This window comes from Sapajus apella, unplaced genomic scaffold (assembly GCF_009761245.1).
Source record: "Sapajus apella isolate SASKATOON/1434 unplaced genomic scaffold, GSC_monkey_1.0 scaffold98, whole genome shotgun sequence".
NCBI lineage: Eukaryota > Metazoa > Chordata > Mammalia > Primates > Cebidae > Sapajus > Sapajus apella.
The window spans coordinates 1833633-1847147 of record NW_022437038.1 but is presented as its reverse complement, the minus strand read 5'-3'; the positions used below and the strand labels follow the sequence as shown (position 1 = coordinate 1847147).

The following is a 13515-nucleotide window of genomic DNA, read 5'->3' as shown; positions in this document are numbered from 1 at the left end:
ATAATAGCATGTTTTCCACAGTAAAAGGATGTATGGATTTTCTCCTTTATTTAACTTGGTCTTAAAGGGATTTAAATGGTAATTTCAGCTAATAAGTTGTTACAACACATTTTATATCACCAGTCACATTTGTGTGCCGTTTAAATTTGTGATGAAAAGATCTGCATACAACTTGGATTTGGCTGAAAGGCGGTATGCTTATCACGACCACTTAGGTTTGATAACATGCTTTTGATGGCTCAATCTCACAAGAATAATTTTCCATGAGATTTCCAGATTGTACAGCTGTGCACTTAGTTGTGTATCCTCTAGAAACAGCCTGTGTTGTAGAATTGATCTTGGTTTTACCTGACATAACATATAGTTTTTAGTACTGTGTTTTTAGTCACCACCTCTGATGTGCACATATCTTTCTGTCTCTACCTAATATTAATAGTTAGCTGGTTATTAGATAATCAGTTAGTAGTTTATGATTTCTTGGACAAGCTCATCTTTTGTAAAAGGCTTTTTATGTCACCATACTTATCTTAGAAATTAGTTGGAATTCTGGATATCAAAAATCAAATGAGTTAATAGCAGTAGCAACCAAAAACTTCCTAAAATGCTGCTATGTATACGGCACCGTTACCATATACTGGCAATATAGAGAAACATGTATTTATGGGAGGAGATATACATACCAAAATGTGAATTAGTGAGCACGTAGTGAATATCATATGGAGGCTGGGGATTAAATTAGAACATGCAGGAAGACAGACTTCAATAAATAGCAAAGAATGGTAAGGGAACATGAATGGTACAGCATTGCAGTCTGGGAAAATTTGACAGGAGCAAAATGTGAAGTTATTGAGAGCCTCACCTGGCACCTCAAACAGGTGCTAGATAGGCTCCTTCATGTTGATCTTGCTGTTAATTACACGTGTATATGCAATGGCATAAAAGCTACAGTTAACTGAAATTTGATGTTGTTATTTCAGGTAGTACTTTTTAGGTGAGAATTATTATTTCAGGCACATTTCTGTTTACATGACTACCATCAAGGTATGAAAAGTGCCCCCTGATTTATTTTGTGTGTTTTTTTTTTTTTTTGCATCCTGGTAGCAGCAGGAAGGGACAGGACGAGAAATAAGCTATAGCTCTGGCTGTTTCATTTCTCTTGAATTACTACCCAGCAGCCATTGCCAACACCTCCTTTCTCTTCTCAAAAGGTTCAATATACTTCTTGACCACTAGGAATATGTTTAAAAAAAAAACAAACTTCTACACTGCTAACCAGAGCAAAATATGTACACAACAGTATAAAAACAACATACCTGCAAGTTCAAAAGAAAGGAGTAAGACAGTGAGACAGGGTGGCTGTAGGTGTCCACATGAAACATCTCTTACCACCTCCTACTACCCCTCCACATGTATTATGTCCTCTTTATTTTTTCCATCAATATTTAAAATGCCGCTTTTCATCTTTTAATTCAAAGACAGAAACAGACTAGATATCAGCTTATAATTTTCCGGCTTCTGTGGACCCTTAATGAAAAATCACTACAACAAAAATGAATTCTGAAGTCCCCTTTTCATAATAGTGAGGATTTTACCTGTTCCCTAATGCATGTGAATACAATCTCCCTGACCTGTGATTTCAGAAAGCATCCTGCTTTTTGTTCACAAAGCAATATCCTAGCTACTGAGTGCTTTGAGTGTTCAACAAAAAGCCGTACACTAGAGTACTGTATGTGCTGGGGCAGGGATGGAGAGTAGGCAGGTGCTCTGCTATATGGTTCAGTAATTAGAGAATTCCATCATTTGAATTTGACTGGCCTCTCTTTCATTCCTGACAACATGAGCCATTTCAGCTATGCTATACCTTTGCATTAAAAGGTCACATTTCCACTGTTGGAGCAAAAAGTGAAGAATTGAAGAATTCTATTATACAAGTAATCCAGATTCTGATTTTTTAAAAATTTTTGCCTCATGTTACTCAGGTAATTATTTCATTGTGTTTTGACCTCAGAAGATAATTACTGACAAGGAAATAAAGATTAAATATATCTTTATAGTGTAAACAACTCTGTTGCCATTCTTTGTTACAGCCAGGTTTAAAACTTAAAATGAATCTATGAGATGGAGAAAAATGTAACATAAATACAAGCTGTTAAAATGGAATGCTATTACGTTTAGTATAGCATTTGTATTTTGTAGAGTATAATGCTTAGGGAGCTGCATCTTACTTCTTTATTCATAGCCATCATGTTTCTACCAAAAAGAAGAGACATTGAACCACCCCTTTTTCTGTCCCCTGCTGCTGACTGTGTAGTAGGTGATGGGAAATTTCACTGATGGTTTCTGCATTTGTATTAGGATCTTCTTTTTCTTGTTTGATTTAAACCATAAAGAACTGTTGTTGCATGCTGATGAGGCACTGGGTAAAGCCTCCAGTCAGGTTTTTCTTTTTTTTAATTTTAGCTAATTTGTCTCAGAAATTTAGACACCTGTCTTGCTTTTAATCAGGAACCTCTAAGGTCAGTTAAAACCATTTCCCATAGCTGTTTAAGATGTGCCTGTGGCTGGCTGCCTGACCAGGTGCGTAAGTAAACATTTCAGTCATTGCTCAGGAGAATAAATCACCTTGCTTGGTTGGGACTTGGAGAGAAAAGTGAATCAAATGCCACAGTCTTAACTGTAGCTGTCTCCCCACTTTGTGGAATGCCTCCATCTTTTGTGATGCAAATAGTAATTTATTTCTTCCCAAAAGCAGGTCAGCCAGAAGGATTTAGTTTCTTTCCAAGGTGGGGGAGCTGATTAACCTGCCGTTATACTTTTCTACAAGATTCTTATTTACAACAGTTTCTTAATGAGTTATGTCAGAGTAGCTGCTGGTATGATCCTCTTGATATCAGGGCCTGTGAAGCAGAATGGTTAATGATGCACGCCTTGCTAGTTTCAGTGGAGAACATTACAGAGTGACTGACTATAGCACCATGTACTAGATGCCAAACTCATAATAAATGGAACAGTGCCACCTTTTGGTCATAAAGTAGAGATACAAATTAGGATGGCTAGAATTCTGTAAGTCATAACAGGTTTATATAAAACAATTTGTGACGGATTTGGTGGTCATGCAATCCTCAAATAATAGTAACCAAATTCTTTTTTCCTCTTTGCTTTCTTCCTTTTTTCCCCATTGTGGCAGTATCTATGATTTGACTGTATACAGTACATTTCATATAATAACGATGCTTTGGAAAGACTAAATTTTGCTACATTCGAATTATGCTTTGCACAAGAATGAATTAAACATGCATTATGCAGATAATATGAAGGATACCATGGTTACCATTGTACATATAGCAACTTCTTTTATACAGTTACAACTAATTTGTGGAAACATTTTGGAAAGGAAAGAAGGAAATTAATTGAGTGTTGCAGTATTTGTTTATTATGGTGAGTTGGACACATTTTAATTTCAAAAGTATTTTGGCTCTGCCTTTTTCTTTTCCTACCTATGGTTTCTCATGAAGCAATCACATACCAATTAATTTGAGTATAGTTAATTTACACATTGAAATTCATTTTTCTGTATCCAGTTTTAAAGTACATCTTATTTTCTAGAGCAGTTGTAGTTTTGCAGAAAAGTTGAGAGAAATATACAGACTTCCCATATACTCCCTGCCTCCCACACATGCATAGCCACCTCTGTCATCAACATTCCCCACCAGAGTGGTTTGTTACAATTGGTGAAGCCACATTGACATATTATAATCACTCAAAGTTCATATTTGACCTTAGGGTTCATGCTTGCTATTTATTTATTTAGACGGAGTCTCACTCTGTTGTCAAAGCTGGAATGCAGTGGCATGATCTTGGCTCACTGCAGCCTCCGCCTCCCAGATTCAAGCAATTCCTTGCCCCAGCATCCTGAATAGCTGGAATTACGGGTGCCCACCACCATGCCCAGCTACTTTTTGTAGAGTACAGATGGGGTTTCACCATCTTGACCAGGCTGGTCTTGAACTCCTGCCCTTGTGATTTACCTGCCTTCACGTCCCAAAGCACTGGGATTACAGGTGTGAACCACCGCACCTGGCCTTTTGGTGTTTAGTATACATGTGAAGGGTTTGAATCATGTACAATGATATGTGTTCACCATTGTAGTATCCATACTCAATTTTTAGAAGAAAGAGTTAAATTACAAGAAAGCTTGGTGATATTTATGGTTTAATCAAAAAAGAAAATCTCAGAGTGTGTCCTGATAGATATCAATAAGCAATCAACCCAGTTTTCTATACCATTTGCAGTTCGGTCAAAGACAAAATGGTGATTGATGTTGAGAACATGCAATATTTGTATTCTATAATTTAAAAAAAATTCTAAAATAAACCAACAAAAGTTTACTGGGTGCTTAATGTGAGATAAAAAGGTTTTTTTGTTGCTTTTGTTCAAAATCAGTGTATTTTTCACAATCCTAAAAGAATATTGCAACATTCCTTTAAATTTCCTCTTTATAAACATATTCCAAAATATTTCCTCATATAAATTGTCACTGTATAAAAGAAGTTTCCATGTACACTAAAACATTTTAAAAATAGTTTTCAACATTTATTAAATGAGAAGTTCAATTTGCATCTTAATGGTAAATTATTGAAGATTCCCTCAATCTTAAGTGGACCTTTAGACATTTCAGCAAAATTGGTAAAAGTTATTTTTGAACTATTGGACTTTTCCATCGGTGAAGGCTGATGCTTATTCAACTAATCATAGGACATCTTTTCAAAGTGAAAGAGGATGAAAACTTGTTTCTGTGGGTGACTTAATGGATCTTATTCAAATGCTACCCACACCTTAGGCTTTCTATTGTATTGACATATTTACTCATGATTCTTGGGCTGGCTCCTGAGGCTTTTCCACCTAGCTTCTGCATTTTGGTGTTATAGGTCTAGACAAAGTTTAAAAATGGGTTGAATGTTTGCTTTTTTTTTTCTCAAATCATCAATACTGTATAATCCAGCATGTTTCCCATTGTGTCTTAGTAGCTAGAAAACTAAGAAAATGTCAGCCCCAAATAGTAGTAACTAATCTATCTCAGGTACCTAAAAACATTTAGTTTCTCTAAATCTCTTTGGTGATCCCTATTCTGTTTTTCGTTTTTGTTATCATGAATTACATTACACTTTATTTTGAGAATGTCTTAGTAACCACAGGCTGCCGTAACAAATTATGATAGACTGGGCAGCTTAAACTACAGAAATTTATTTCTCACAGTTCTGTAGCCTGGAACATGCAAGATCAATGTGCCAACAAAACAGATTCTTTGTGCATGTTAGAGAGAGAAACAGAGAGAAAAAGAGAGCAAGCTCTGGTGTCTCTTCTTATAAGGGCACGGATTCCATCATGAGGGCTCTATCCTCATGACCTCATCTAATCCTAATTACCTCCAGAAGGCCCCATCTCCAAATACCATCACATTGGGAGTTAAGGCTTCAACATATGAAATTTGGAGGAAAACAAACATTCCATCAGAAACAGATAGTTTCTTCAAATCCTTTAGGAAATAAATAGGGCTCAACTATAATACTATAAATTAAACATCGCATGTGCAAGAGATTGTATTAGGTACTGAGGAGGATAGAAATATATTTAAAATAAGGATTCTACTTTTGAAGAACTTTTACTTGTCATTAAAACAAATGCAAATACAGTCATACACCCCATAACATTTGGGTCAATGACAGAATCATATAAGTGATAGTGGTTCCATTAGATTATAATGGAACTGAAAAATTCCTGTTGCCTAGTGGCGTTGTAGCTGTCAAAATGTCATAGTGCAAAACATTACCATGTTTTTGTGGTGATGCCAGTGTAAACAAACCTACTGTGCTGCTATTCATATGGAAGGATAGCACAAACAATTATGTACAGTGTACAATACTTGATAATGATTATAAATTATGTTACAGGTTGATATATTTATTATTAATACTATTATCATTAGTGTGTACTCCTTATTTTTTTTTTTAAAAGTTAACTATAAAACAGCCCAGGCAAGTCCTTCAGGAGGTATTCTAGAAAAAAGGCATTATTATGGAAGGTGGCAGCTCCATGTGTATTTTTACCAAAAAAGACCTTCCAGTGGGACAAGATGTGGAGGCAGAAGACAGTGATATTGATGATTCTGACCTTGTGTAGGCCAGGCTAATGTGGGTGTTGGTGTCTTAACAAAAAATTTAAAAAATAAAAACATAGAAAATTAAATATATATGAAAGCTTATTGAATAAGAATATAAAAAAGAAAATATTTTGTACAGCTTCTCAATGTGTTCGTGTTTTAAGCTAATTACAATTACAAAATAATCAAACAGTTAAAAATCTAAAGTTCATAAAGTAGAAAAGTTAGAGTAAGCTGTTTATTTTGAAGAAAGTTAAAGATTTTTTAATAAATCTAGCATCACCTAAGTGTACAGTATTAATAAAGTCTACAGTAGTAAATAATAATGTCCTAAGCCTTCACATTTACTCACCATTCACCCACTGACTCACCGAGAGCAACTTCCAGTTCTGAAAGTTACTCCATTCATAGTAAGTGTCCTATACAGGTATAATCTTATAAATTGTATTTTTGCTGTACCTTTTCTACATTAAGGTATGCTTAGATACACAAATACTATTATGTTACAATTGCCTACAGTATTCAATTGAGTAACATCTGTATCGGTTTGTAGTCTAGGAGCAATATTATTTAGTTTAAGAGTGCTGGTAGGTTTACCATCTAGGTTTGTGTAAGTGCACTCTATGATGTCTGCACAAAAACAAACTGCCCGACACATTTTTCAGAACGTATTCCCATTGTTAAGTGGCACATGACTATGAGTAGATTACATTTTGCTTCATAAATTAGACTTACTTTCCAAAATTAGTATTTGTAAATCATATATCTATGCTATTAAAACCAACAAAACAGGCCGGGCGCGGTGGCTCACGCCTGTAATCCCAGCACTTTGGGAGGCCGAGGCGGGTGGATCACGAGGTCAAGAGATCAAGACCATCCTGGTCAACATGGTGAAACCCCGTCTCTACTAAAAATACAAAAAATTAGCTGGGCATGGTGGTGCGTGCCCGTAATCCCAGCTACTCAGGAGGCTGAGGCAGGAGAATTGCCTGAACCCAGGAGATGGAGGTTGTGGTGAGCCGAGATCGCGCCATTGCACTCCAGCCTGGGTAACATGAGTGAAACTCCGTCTCAAAAAAAAAAAAAAAAACAAAAAAAAAAACAAACCAACAAAACATTTTTCAAATCAAATTTTTGTCTTCTACATGCATAAAATGTGTTCAATTTATTATGGTTAGATATATAAATGTTTTTATTCTTGCAGGAAATAATACATTTAGTTTTTCTTTTCTACTTTGATAGAAAGTGCTACAAACAAATTCCATTCATTATCTCAATGTAGTTGTAGCATATTATATTTGATATACTTTGTACACAGATGTAATATACTGTATGATATATTAAAGATAATGTATTTTTTGTTCTGTCAGAATGTACCAAATGAGGGAAATTAAGAAGATTAAATATATACTTCTCCTTAAGGCAACATATATCTAATTAAATATAATATTCTACTTAAGGAAACTGTCAGGATTGAGAGGCCATAAGATTTATATTTTCTTTCTTAAATGTCTTGAAAATTCTTGTGATTTTTTTTTGTGTTTTTCTTTTACTTTTTAAAAAATCTACTTCAAAGCCTTCTTAAAAGTCACCTTTACTGCCTTCTAATGTATTATAAACAAAGAGAACTTCCTTTCTTCAAATATGCAGGGCTCCTAAGAGATGTCACTGGTGTGTCAAACAAAAATCAAGAGCTTGCTCTTTTATCAGCATTATCAAGCCCATCCAGTAGTGAAAGACATGTGGCAAAGGCACATGATAGGCCAAAATTCAGATTTATTTTACCCCATTCTCTCCTCTCATATTTCAAGGAACAAAATCATATACCAGCAGAAACCAAATTTCCTTCTGTTTTTATCTCATTTCCTCTTTTTGAGTCATAGCTCCCGTCAGCTTTGGGCAGAGATTTACTGAACCATGAAGTATCTGCCTACAACTATGGTTCATTATATACGTTCACTGTGTGGTTGGAAATCTACAAGGCCTTCCTGACTCCAGATAACTTCCTCAACTGGCCTGGCCTAGTACCTGATTTAAAAAGACCCACCCCTCACCATCGCCCCATTGTGAAATAGAATATATGACCAATAAAAAGCAAAATGTAATATTCTTTAATAGATATTAATACATTGAATTTTTCAGATTTTTAAAATTTAAATTGTGAAAAGGCCTTAGATAACACAAAAGAGAGAACTGAAGGGAAGGCTTTTAGTATTAGGGGATGACTACTTTGACTACTTGGTGCCTAAATGCTGACTCTGAGAAGGGACTGTGTTTGTTTTTTGCACAGAATTATAATTTATTATAAGAAGAAAAAGTAGAAAATAAAAAAACTTTACACTGATTTTTAAAAGGATTACTCATGAAGATTATTGGTGAAGAATTATTTTCCTTTTTTTGTTTTTTATTCATTAGTTTATTTAAGCTGCACATAATTAAACACAGTTGGATTATTTCTATTTTTTGTCTTCTAAATATTGGTCTTCAATTTTTAATTTTGTCTATGAGGGCTGAGGTTGTAACATTTATTTTAATGAAGCTCAAATGAATAAAATTGACTTAATTATTAGTAGGATATGCAACACCCTTCGTCCTTTCCTGTAAAACCTCTGGGGAGATATTGCATGGGAGTTCTTTTAGAAGCTAAGGTACAGGTGTGCATGCAGGCCCTGGGTAGGCTGTGCAGAAATAAAGAGCGGAGAAAATTTTGTTAAAGATTAACTAAGGTTTCATCATAATTTTACTTAAACTCCAATCTGTTCTATACCTCTCAGTTCTATACCTCTCAGTAAATCATTACTGAAGGACAGGCTCTCGAGAAAGTATAACACAGAACAAGAATAGCAAGAAACTAGGTGTTACGGGAGCCCTATACTACATTCTCAAATGACCTAAAAATGGTCAGATTCATTCCCAAAATATGCTAAGATGTGTGTGCTGAAAGAATTTGGTTAATTATTTATTTCTTCCAGTGTACATTTTTATTTTTATTTATTTTTTAAATTTTAATAGGTTTTTGGGTAAAATGGTAAAAGGACATTCTACTTAACAAATGGTTCTAGGATAACTGGCAAGCTGCAAGTAGAAGAATGAAACTGGATCCTCATCTCTCACTGTATACAAAAATCAATTCAAGATGGATCAAAGACTTAAATATAAGACCTGAAACCATAGAAATTCTGGAAGATAAAATCAGGAAAACCCTTCTATATATTGGCTTCCACAAAGACTTCATGATCCCAGAAGCAAATATAACAAAAACAAAGATAAATAGATGGAACTTAATTAAATTAAAAAACTTCTGTATAGCAAAAGAAGTAATAAGCAGAGTAAACCGACAACCCACAGAATTGGAGAAAATATTTATCATCCAATAAAGGACTAATATCCAGCATCTACAAGGAACTCAAACAAGTCAACAACAAAAACATAAACAGTCCCATCAAAAAGTGGGCTATTTCTTGAACTGTACATTTTTATGTAGTCAGATTTACATTATGTTCTTTATTTTTAATTTATCTTTTCTTTAGGATAATTAATGCATATGGCAAATACTCTAATAGTCCAAAAGTTATAGTGACAAATGGGCATCCCAACCCTAATTCTCATGCTTTCTGTCCTGTTTCTTAGATATAATTTATATTGACAATTTCTTAGGTATTCTTCCAGAAATATTCTATGCATATACAATTATATCTGTGTGTATCTGCCTTCATTCTAACCATAATCGGAGCATACTCTACAACTTGTCTTATGTCTTCCTTTTTTAATTAAAAATTTATTGTGAATATCCTTCTATTTATATAAATACAGCTTTCTGTTATAACAGCTGCATGTTATTTTATTATATCAATGTATTATAATTTATTTAATCCATCACAAAATTAAGGACATTTGGGTTGTTTCCAGTTTATCAACACTATAAACAAATTTATAAGGGATATTCTTCTGCACAGCAAATGAAACTATCATCAGAGTGAACAGAAAACCTACTGAATGGAAAAAAATTTTTGCAATCTATCCCTCTGACAGAGGGCTAATATTCAGAATCTACAAGGAGCTTAAGCATATTTATAGGAAAAAAAAACAGAACACAACCCCATTAAAAAGTGGGCAAAAACATGAACAGCCACTTCTCAAAAGAAGACATACATGCTGCCAACAAACATATGAGAAATAGCTCAACACCACTGATCATTAGAGAAATGCAAATCAAAACCACAATGAGATACCTTCTCACACCAGTCAGAATGGCAATTATTTAAAAACCAAGAAAAAACAAATGCTGGTGAGGTTGTGGAGAAATAGGAATGCTTTTACACTGTTGGTGAGAATGTAAATTACTTCAGCCATTGTGGAAGACAGTGTGGCAATTCCCCAGTGCTATAGACCTGGAAATGCCATTTGACCCAGCAATCCCATTACGGGTATATACGCAAAGGAATACAAATCATTCTGTTATAAAGATACCTGCACACATATGTTCATTGCAGCACTATTCACAATAGCAAAGACATGGAATGAACCTAAATGCCCATCAATGATAGACTGGATAAAGAAAATGTGGTATATATACACCATGGAATACTGTGCAGCCATAAAAAGAATGAGATCATGTCATTTGCAAGGACATGGATGAAGCTGGAAGCCATTATTCTCAACAAACTAATGCAGGCAGAGAAAACCCAACACTGCATGTTCTTACTTATGAATGGGAGCTGAACACTGAAACACATGGACATAGGGAGGGGAACAACACTTACTGGGTCCTGTTGGGGGAAGGTGGATGGGGAAAAGAGCTAATGCATGCTGGGCTTAATACCTAGGTGATGGGTTGATAGGTGCAGCAAAACACCATGGCACATGTTTACCCATATAACAAACTTCTACATCTGGCACATGTACCCTGGAGCTTAAAAAAAAAAAAAAAAAAACAGCAATAAAAGAATTATTAAAAAAACACACAAAAAAATGTTGTTCCACATTTGTTAAGCAAATATTTCTTTAGCATCTATTACAAACCAGATGTTGATCTAGATATTAGAAAGACAGCAGGGTTTCTTCTCTCAGATTCTAGTACAGAGTGTATGTGGTTGACATGAAGGACAGTTTGCATAGTTTTTCTCATTTATTCGTGTCTGAGGTTTAGTCTAGATAGATTTGGCTGCCTGTATTTCTCCTGTCTTGCATTTCTTTTATTCCTAGTGCTACTATTGTTGTAAGAATTAGTCTTGGGGCCAGAGAAGAATGTACAGAAATTCTCTTGGGACAGCGTAAAAATTGTTCCACTTCTCCCAGCAAGCTGTACCCTCAGGTTATTGCCAATAAAGAGCAATTGCAAACTATACCTTTCTGATGTAAGTCATCCTTCTTAGTCTGAACATTTTCTTCTAATAATTGACTTCCTCGGATACTCAGCATCTTCCACATGTCAGCTCTTGATATTTACCTGTTTCATAGATTCATATTCCATGTGTAAGCTAATGCAATGTCTACATTGGGATGTCATGGAGAACAGCTTCTAGTGAGCAGTAATAAAGTAATCCCTATACCCAATTATATGACCAAAAAATTAACAACAGCTTGTATACCAAACAAACTGTTAGTTGGTTGCTGGCTCTATTCAGAAGTTGAGAACAGTAATTATGGAAGTAGCATATTTCATCTTGTGATACAACAGGCGAGATGAGTAAGGCATTTGTTTAGAGCAGCTGGCTCTTTGGATGGACGGAAACCCAGATGGAGTAGTTCTGAGTGACTGAGCATTGGTAAGGTTATGTAGGGCTCTGGCAATAGTCATCTCTGCTTTGGGAAGATTTCAGTCAGTCATTCCAAGCTAAGAACTTGGAACAAGAAACTGGAATGTAAAGAAGATACTTTGAGTGAAAAAAAAAAGTGATTTAAAGAACAAATAAATAGTTCATGTATACCAACCATGCAGTAAGGTTATTTTGGCATGTTACAGTTTTTAGAAAGTATAAGCATAACATAGCTAGACTAAAATAGAAGAAAACAGAGAAGATTCAGATAAACACAATCAGAAATTATGAGGATATCACCACTGATACCACAGAAATACAAACAACCATCAGAGAATAATATAAACATGACTGTGGATAAACTAAAAAATCTGGAAGAAATAGATAAACTCCTGGACACATACACCCTCCCAAGACTGAACCAGGAAGAAACTGGATCCTGGAAAAGACCAATAACAATGTCTGAAATCAAAGCAGTAATTAATAGCCTACTAACTAAAAGAAACCCAGGACCAGATGGATTCACAGCTGAATTCTACCAGAGGTACAAAGAAGAACTGGTACCATTCTTACTGAAACTATTCCGAGAAGGAGTGACTCCTCCCTAACTCATTTTATGAGGCCAGCATCATCCTGATACCAAAATCTGGCAGAGATACAACAACTAGTATAACAACAAAAACTTCAGGCCAATATCCCTGATGAACATCGATGCAAAAATCCTCAATAAAATACTGGCAAACTGAATCCAGCAGCACATTGAAAATCTTACCCACCATGATCAGGTAGGCTTAAACACTAAGATGCAAGGCTGGTTCAACATACATAAATCAATAAATGTGATTCATCATATAAACAAAACTAAAAGCAAAAACCACATGATTACCTCAATAGATGCAGAAAAGGCATTTGATAAAATGTAACATCCCTTCATGTTAAAAACTCCCAGTATACTAGGTGTTGAAGGAACTTATCTCAAAATAATAAGAGGCATATATGACAAGCCCACAACCAATATCATACTGAATGAGCAAAAGCTGAAAGCATTCCCCTTGAAAACTGGCACAAGACAAGGATGCCATCTCTCACTACTTCTATTCAACACAGTGTTGGAATTTGTGCTCAGGAAAATAAGGCAAGAGAAAGAAATATAGGGTATTCATAGGAAGAGAAGAAAACTATCTTTGTTTGCAGATGACATGATCCTATATTTAGAAAACCCTATCGTCTCAGGCCAAAAGCTTTTTAAGCTGACAAACAACTTTAGCAAAGTCTGAGGATACAAAATCAAGGTGCAAAAATCACTAGCATTTCTTTACATTAATAACAGGCGAGCTGAGAACTAAATCACAAATGAACTCCCATTCACAATTGCCACAAAAAGAATAAAATACCGAGGAATACAGTAACAAGGGAAGTGAAGGGCCTCTTCAAGAAGAACTACAAACCACTGCTCAAGGAAATAAGAGATAACACAAATGAGTGGAAAAACATTCTATGCTCACGTACAGGAAGAATCAATATTGTGAAAATGGCCATATTACCTGAAGTAATTTATAAATTACTAAAATACTATTTCCATTAAACTACTATTGA

The 13515-nt window shown here is 35.0% G+C and overlaps 1 long non-coding RNA gene across 1 annotated transcript; it reads right to left on the bottom strand.

Annotated features, from left to right (window-relative positions):
* Positions 1 to 6310: 6310 nt before the first annotated feature.
* LOC116536085 lies at positions 6311 to 11753 on the bottom strand. The gene is made up of 3 exons (XR_004262473.1): positions 11741 to 11753; positions 11543 to 11550; positions 6311 to 6594 (listed from the first exon to the last, which is right to left on the bottom strand). It is a non-coding gene; the product is annotated as an uncharacterized LOC116536085 (long non-coding RNA).
* Between the last annotated feature and the right edge of the window lie 1762 nt (positions 11754 to 13515).